The following is an 8,814-nucleotide window of genomic DNA, read 5'->3' on the forward strand; positions in this document are numbered from 1 at the left end:
TATTGATGGATTTTGTGAAGATGTTGAAGAATATGATTGATTCTATTAAAAACCGTGGGAGATTTACATGATGCTGCATGAAGATTTGTTGTGCCTGGTGTTCTTTTCTCCGTTGTGATCATATGAAATATGAAAAACAAGCTTGTTGATGTTACAAGATAGATTTTCTTGCAAGAGAATTCCCTTTTCCTTGGTGTTCCTCTTGGGGCTCCATGTTTTTGGTGTGCAGCCGGGGAAACTTGCCATCAACAAGCACCAAAAGAGACTGAAAATGAAGGAAATGGCATTGCCAAGAAAAGAAGAATTCAATGGATGTTTGTAAAATTCCTTCTTCCACTGAAGAGTTGGAATTTCTCATAATCAAAGCCACTTTCCATAAGAAGTTCATCCCACAATGGCGGAAACACATCACCATCATGATGCATGCTCTATGTGGTGGACAGTTTCCTCTTCCTATTAAAGCAGCAGAAACTTGCATCTTGGTGGCAAACTGTTTGGGAACAAACTGAAGAACAGAAACAGAGAGAATGAACATCCATGGAAGATTTGGCATTCATTGAGAAGTTTCCAGACAACATCAAGTGGGAGATTGTGAAGAAGCTTCAGGAGTCTTGGTCTATAGAGGTTCACAAAGACAAGAAGGAAAAGAGTTGGAATTTGTTCGTGGACGCTCAACAGCAAGATACATGGGATGCTTGGTGTACTGATAATCTTCTGTTTGTTCAATTAGCAACCCACTAGAAGTTGGTAGACAGAGTGTTTTTCACAACATACACTATTGAAACCATCAGAAGCTGGCATTACTATAATGATGGCACCACCACAATGCTCAGACGTATGCATTTTGACACCTTCAGAACCGAATACCTTCCTCTGTGCAGTGGCATGAAAGCAGAATTCAGGGACGTTGAAAAGAAAGAAGTAGAAGAAATGTTGGCAAGAGAGTCCTCCAGAGACTGAAGCCTTCTGTTAACCCTCTGTGGAGCACTAACAACATAGTGGAGTCAACCCCCTGATGAATGACGCAATAAAAAGGCAAGCGTTAGAACGAGTCCAGAGGTACGTAAGAAGAGAGAAAGCAAGAATCAAAGCTGAGAGCGAGCTCGCAGCAGAAGCCGCCTTGGATGCCCTTGCGGAACTCTTTACAGAAGTCCGAATGGCACATCAAGCCCTTCCTCCTCCTGCTGGAGGTCCACTTCCAAGCCAGATCCGTCCTGGAAATATTGATGACAGACCAGCGAATGTAGTCCCATTGCCAGTTTTTAAGGGAGAGTACAATGAAGACCCCGATCTTCATGTAGCAGAGTTTATGGTAGCGTGTGTGGCTAACAATGCCAGAACCCCTGAGCATTGGTTAGCAATATTCCCCGCCACTTTTAAGGGCGCGGCGTTTCAGTGGTATGAGAGACAAGCAGCAGGAACTTTTGGCACATGGGACGACCTGAAGTTGGCCTTCCTCACTAAATTCAGGCGTGAAGGTTTTGAAGAGCGGATGAGAGAGGAATTTATGAACCTAAGTCAGTCCTCTGGAGAAAGAGTGGAAGCCTATGTCTCACGAATGGAATCCATCCTGAAGAGATGGACTAACCATAATCTAGACGATGGCATTCAGAAGGGAGTGTTTCTCAGAGGATTACAACCAGAAGTCCGTAAGTTTGTGGAGCTACAAAGACCAGCCACACTGCAAGCTGCAATAGAAGGTGCAAGACTGTACGATGAAGTGGAAGCTAGACTAGCAATGAATACAGGAAGAGGAGTCCTACCTCCTCTGATGCCAGGAATGATGTATCCACCAAATGCAGTTCCAGGGACTGTTCCCTACCCCTACCAACAGATGCCCCCGGTATCACCGTACAGTGCGCCAAATCCACAGTGGCCACAATCCATGCCTCAAATGATGGCTCAACCACAACAACCATGGTCTCAACCAATTTCCTCAATGACAAATCAACAGCAATAGTGGAACCCTACCAACTGGAGTCAACAGCCAATAGTTCAAACAGGAGCTCTGAATCAGAACCAGAACAGAGACCCCTCTGTACCAGCCCAACCAGTTTATGCAGTGATTACAGAAACTCCTCAAAACCCTCCTGCCAGTGCCTCAAGAGGAGAAATCTTGAAGGATTATTTATCCAACTCAGTTGCAAACATCAAAAAGGAGTTGATGGATGTGATTACAGAGCAACTACAGACGCTGAAAGTGAACACCGCAAGCATATCCAACATTGCAGGAGCAGGAAGAGATGTGATGCGGTCAAATACTTGGTGTGGTAAGTGTCATCAAGCAGGCCATTTAGCCACTGAATGTACACGGAAACCAACCATCCCTGGAGCCTTCTGTTCCTACTGTTTGCGGAAGAATCATACAGAGGACATTTGCTCTCTGAAGGAGATGCATGATAGGAGAAGAAAGGAAGAAGACGCAAGATTTAACTTGCTGGAATCCAAAATGACAACACAAGATATTGGACCCAAGCCTAGAGAGTTTGGTCCTAATTTCGGACCCAGAAGATTTCCTTCTCAAAGTTACAGAGGAAGACAGTCTGGCGGTGGTCAGAGATCAGAAGTCGAGTGTTACAGATGCGGAGAAAAGGGACACATTTCACCAAATTGTCCAAATCCTCGAAGGTTAGTGGATTACAAGCCCTTATGCAGTCGATGCAAAGGAGAAGGCCACACTGCAAAAGACTGTCCAAGCCCAGCCCCAGTGAAAAACAGTGCTACTGATAGTCCGTCCAAGGCCCAAGAGCCTACCTCCAATTTGGTGGAATTGGAAGTTGCTGCCATCACGCGTGCAAAGCAGAAGGAACCACCTATCCAGAAAGAAAATAACCCTCCTCCCAGAACAGTGAAGTTCAATCTTCCACCAGAAGAACAGAACAGAACAGAGCCTAACAGTGCCGTACAGATCCCTAAAGAGCCACAGAGAGTTACAGAGACAGTTACAGAGACAGGACCAGAGGTCCAGGATATAGAAGAGGAGGAAGTGCCACAAGTGGCAGAAGAAGCTCCTGTAATGCCTCTGTTGGAAGAAAGAGGGAAAATGAAAATGGGTGTTGCCCCATTCCCTAATCGGTTAGAAAAGCCAGTGGATCCTATTAAGGAATATGATCTGGTTAGAGATCTAGATACCTTTAGACCAAACCTTACATTCCGACAATTATTGATGTTGTCCCCCAGTTTCCGGAAAAGGTTCAAAAGTATACTGACAAAAAGACGTGGTTTAAGGATTGCTCCCCCAACAGCAACAAAGTCCAACAAGGCTCCAGAGCCTGTAAAAGAAGTGGATGTGGCTAATGCTTTCCTAGATCCGGGTACTCCAGAGACTGGCGTGTGGATAGAAGGCTGCTTCATTTCAAATGCACTGATTGATGGTGGTTCATCAGTGAACATTATGATGGATGTGACAATGAAGGATCTAGGCTTACAAGGTGTGCAACCAACCCAATGGCTCATCAGACTGGCGGATCAGAGTAGAATCAAGCCTTTGGGCATTCTTCCATATGTGAAGACTACAGTGGCTGGAAAAGATTATTGGCTGACCTATTTGGTGGTGAAGCCAAACTCTTATGGCACATCCTATCCTCTGTTACTGGGTAGACCATGGCTTTTTGAAGCCAGAGCAAGGACGGATTGGTTCAAAGGAACTATGACCTTGGGCAGAGGACCCAACAAAGTGGTGCTGAAACTGTATGGTTCTCAAAAAGGACATGGATCCACCTCTCTGGAATTATCTTCTGACTCCCCTAATGAGGCTACAGATGGAACATCAGCAGATGAAGATGCTGTCAAACAGATCCTTCCCAAGAAAACAGTGGCACATTCCTTAACACTGGATACTGTAGGCCAACTTCCAAAAGAGGCAAAGCCATTATCAATGGGTGAATACTTCCTGCCTGAACCAGGAATGACTTCTGAAATCACTTCTGACAGTGAGATAGAAGCATGGATGTGCTGCTCTCCCTGTTACATGGCCACAGCAGAGCCAGAGACAGAGGCAGGAGAGGAACCAGAGAATCTGTTCTTCTGTTACAAAGCTCCTACAGAGACAGAAGCAGAAGCAGAAGCAGAAACAGAGACAGAAGCAGAAGAGGATGGATATGATATGGACGAAGAGAATGATGAAAGTGAGCCAGAAGAGTCTATCCCACGTGAAGAGGATACATTTGAGGAAGAAGTTCCAGAAGCATCAGAAGCCGATGAGCTCGTGCTATGGGACAGAATGGCAATGGTACCATTTGGTTTGGTAAATGGACCTTCTCATATGCAAAACCTTTATAAGAAATGGGTTAAGAAGAACAAGCCGTCTTTCAGTAGTGGCTCATGCCGTCCTAACCCATCCTTGCCGAAGAAAGATGATGATGATGCACCGTGCCAACAAGCACCAGTCCGACAAACCCAACAGGAATCAGAGGGTCCCTGTTATGTGACGTTCCTGGATGTGTCATCATCAGAAGATGAGTCTTCAAGCCACGAGGTAATTAATTTTGAAACCAAACCCGAAACGGCTCTTATCCCATTCCAACGTCTTAAGGAGCAACCTAAGTCTCCACCAAAAGAAGAAGTTGGTTCTAGTGGGACATCAGAAGAGGACATCACTCCCTTGAAGGAGTCGGATCTGTATCCAGAAGCAGTCCGCGGGACCTTTATTCGTGAAGTAGAAGGTGAAAGGCAGTTAACCTTTGTGGATTTAGAAGGCACTGAACGCCACTTGAAGGTGGGTAGCAGTCTCCCAAAAGAGGATTTGTTAACCTTGTACAACTTGTTGAAAGAAAATTTGGACGTGTTTGCGTGGTCTTACAAAGACCTCAAGGGGATTGATCCCACAATATGTCAACATCATATTGACTTGGAGCCTGATGCCAAGCCAGTACGGCAACGACAGAGGCGAATGAACCCGAATTATTCCACATTGGTGAAAGCGGAGCTGTTGAAGCTTCTGGAAGCCGAGTTCATTTATCCAGTGGCAAATAGTGAATGGGTTTCACCCATCGTGGTTGTACCCAAGAAGAATGGCAAATTGCGAATATGTGTGGATTTTCGAAAGCTTAATTCCAAGACAAAGAAGGATCACTTTCCAATCCCTTTCACAGACCAACTGTTGGACACAGTGGTAGGACATGAACTTTATTCTCTTCTGGATGGATTCAGCGGATACAACCAAGTCCAAATCGCAGAAGAAGACCAATCCAAAACAACCTTCACCACAGAATGGGGGACCTACGCTTACCGAGTGATGCCATTTGGGCTCTGCAATGCCCCTGCTACTTTCCAACGAGTCATGATGGCTGCATTTCAAAATCATCTGCATGACTTTATTGAGGTATATTTGGATGACTTCTGTGTCTACAGTTTGATCAGTGAACACTGGGGACATTTGGAGCAATGCTTTGATCGATGCCGGGAGTATGGGATTTCCCTCAACCCCGACAAATGCATCTTTGGGGTCTCTTCTGGAGTCTTGTTGGGCCACATTGTCTCAGCACAAGGGATATCAACAGACCCTGCAAAGATCGAAAAGATCTCAGCTCTGGCAGCACCCACCAACCTCAAACAATTGAGGGGATTCCTAGGCCATGTGGGTTACTACAGAAGGTTCATAGCCCATTTTGCGACAAAGGCAACTTCCTTGCACAAGCTCCTGAGGAAAGATGCAGAGTTTACTTGGACGGAAGAATGTGACAAAGCCTTCCACACTCTGAAGCAGTGTTTGATAGAGGCACCCATCCTGCAACCTCCTGATTGGACGAAAGAGTTCCACGTACACACTGATGCCTCCATTGAAGGCTTAGGTGCTGTCCTCTGCCAAAAGGGCTCCTCAAAGTTGGATCAACCGATCTATTATGCAAGCCGAAAAGTCACTGATAGGGAACGAAACTATACAGTGACAGAGCTGGAGTGCTTGGCAATGGTGTTTGCCCTAGAGAAGTTTCGCCATTACCTCCTATCTACCCACTTTAAATTTTATGTGGATCATGAGGCCCTGTCCTTCTTGATGAACAAAGCAGATGTGAAAGGACAATTGATGAGATGGCTCCTTCTATTCCAGGAGTTTGATTTTGAGGTGATTACTAAGCCTGGTCGTTCCCATGTTCTGGCTGATCATCTGTCGCGTATCCCACAAACTGCAGACGAGGAACGAGATGATCCAGACCTCCCTGATGCTTCCCTATTCTTGGTAGAAACTGTAACTCCCTGGTATGCAGACATTGCCAATCTGCTGGCAACCCAACAATACCCTCCTAGTATTTCTAGTCGGGAAAGGAAGAAGCTCATGCTGGAATCGTCCCCCTACACCCTGCTAGGTGGTGCACTGTACAAGAAATGCAGAGATGAAGTGCTCAGAAGATGTATTGCAGGAGATGAGATTGGGATTGTTCTGAAGGCTTGCCACGACGAGCCATGTGGAGGTCACTTTGCAGGAGAAGCTACGGCCAGGAAGGCTCTGCTAGCAGGATATTGGTGGCCTACCATTCATAAGGATGCCTATGATTACTGTAAAAGATGTGATGCTTGTCAAAGAATGGGGAAACCCACGAAGACAAGTGCCATGCCATTGCAACCTATCCTTCCTTTGAAGCCGTTTGAGAAGTGGGGCATTGACTTCATAGGTCCAATCGATCCTCCTACCAGAAGGAAACAGAATCGATACATCCTCGTATGTACAGATTATGTCACAAAGTGGTGTGAGGCTAAAGCCCTAAAGCGGGACGATGGTAACAGTGTGGCCCTGTTCATGTACGAGAATATCATCACCCGTTTTGGCAGTCCCTTAGAGCTGGTAAGTGACAGAGGCACGCATTTCCTTAACAAAGTCATGGAAGAGTTGATAGAGTTGTATAAGATCCGCCATCGCAAGTCCACTCCTTATTACCCCAGAGCTAACGGCCAAGTCGAAGTCACCAATCGCATCCTCTGCTCGATTCTGACAAGAACAATTGCCGCACATCGTCGTGATTGGGATGATCGACTTACAGAGGCCCTCTGGGCGTACAGAACCTCCCATAAAGCAGCAACGGGACAGACACCCTTCCAGCTGGTGTATGGTACAGAAGCAGTTTTTCCTGTTGAACTGGAACTACCCTCTTTGAGAGTGGCAATCAAAGAGCGTTTGGGAGATGATGATTCACTGCAACGCCGTCTCCTGCACTTGGAATGTTTGGATGAAATTCGTAGGATGGCTCTACAGTGCATGGAAGCCACGCAAGCTCGACGTAAGGCTTACCATGACAGTTTCATCAAGCACAAGGAGTTCAAAGAAGGTGATTTGGTCCTAGCCTATGATTCACGCTTTGGCAAGTTTCCTGGCAAGCTCCAACAGCGGTGGATGGGCCCCTATAAGGTACTTGCAGTCAACCCTAATGGCTCTGTCCAAATACAGACTGTTGATGCCTCTGATTATCCCTTTCTGATCAATGGATATCGCCTGAAGAAGTACTTCCCTCCTTGGGGATCTTGACAATTACGGTCACTTGATCTTTTCCCTCGTTGGCGCGGCACTGTACTTCTTATGATGATACTTCTGTTAGCCGTTCTTCAATCACTCCTGATGAAGTGGACGCAACCCTCTGTCCCCTCAAAACCCCCTTCTAGCCTTGATCTCTTATCCTCTATTTTCCACCAGCGACAGTGGCGAGGTGGGTTCTGACACATGGTCTTTTTACCATTCCCTTGTTCAATTTGAAGAAAATAGAAAAAGAGAGAAAAACAAAAAAGAAAAAAACAAAACATATCGGTCATGGGAGAAAAGGACTTAGGTCCCTGTCATGCCGACCTATTCTTCGAGAAAAGGTGGAAACACCCTCGGGGATAGGGAAAAAAGAAAAGAAGAAAAAGAAAAAAAATCAAAGAGAAAAAAAACAAATAAACAAATCTGTTATGAGAGAAAATGAAGCAATTCCCTGTCATAGCAGGCCTCGCTCCAAGAAAAGGTGGTAAACACCCTTGGGCGAGAAGCTGGCTGTGGAAAAGGTGGTAACACCCAGCAGTCCAGAAAGTGGATTCATTGATTGATATCCCTAGGATCTAATTCCGACGCTGCCTCCCTTGGTACGCTGTGTCATGGGTCTTTCTGCAAAGTGACTAACTGTCCTCTAGCAAACGACATCTTTCTATCCAACACAATGTTCGAATTTGATGGCTACCTCCCTGGGTACGCCTCCTCAACAACTGATGACGCGATCTTCATCGACAAACAATCGAGTGATGTGAGCTTTCATCCTAACCGGATGGGGAAGTGAGTATGGGCTGCCCTCCTGTATCTATCAACAGAGAGTGAGACAGAGGGTGGGGCAAGAGACCAGTCTTTTCCCTTCAAATCGAATGAGAGGTGAGAAGTGTGAATGAAGTGTTGCACGCACGGGATGGGCCTCTCAAAGCACAAAGCACAATTTGTTCTGTGCATTGCACTATAAGGCTCCCTTGCCTTCCTTCTCGCACCGTATGCCGGCACAGGGCGGGATGCACAGTTGCACCATCAAATGTGCACAAGGCATACAACTTTTGCACAAGTGATTGTGAGGATTACATCAATGGGTTTCAGGAAAAGGCTGCCCTCCTGTATCTATCAACAGAGAGTGAGACAGCGGGTGGGTTGAGTGTGACTGGAGTTTCTTCAATCAAATACTGAGAGGTGAGATTGAGGGACGTTACGACACTTGGAGTCAGGTATGTTCCCGTTTCCCTATGCACCCACGGGATGGATTTTTACCGTCAACACAAGACACATCACCCTGTTCTGTACACTGCACCCTAAGGCTCCCTTGCCTTCCTCCTTGCACCTATGCCAGACGGGTTGGACGCACTAATGCACTA

The sequence above is a fragment of the Lygodium microphyllum genome, chromosome 20, assembly GCF_053477565.2.
Source record: "Lygodium microphyllum isolate KBCC chromosome 20, Lygodium_microphyllum_v1.1.10, whole genome shotgun sequence".
Classification (NCBI taxonomy): Eukaryota; Viridiplantae; Streptophyta; class Polypodiopsida; order Schizaeales; family Lygodiaceae; genus Lygodium; species Lygodium microphyllum.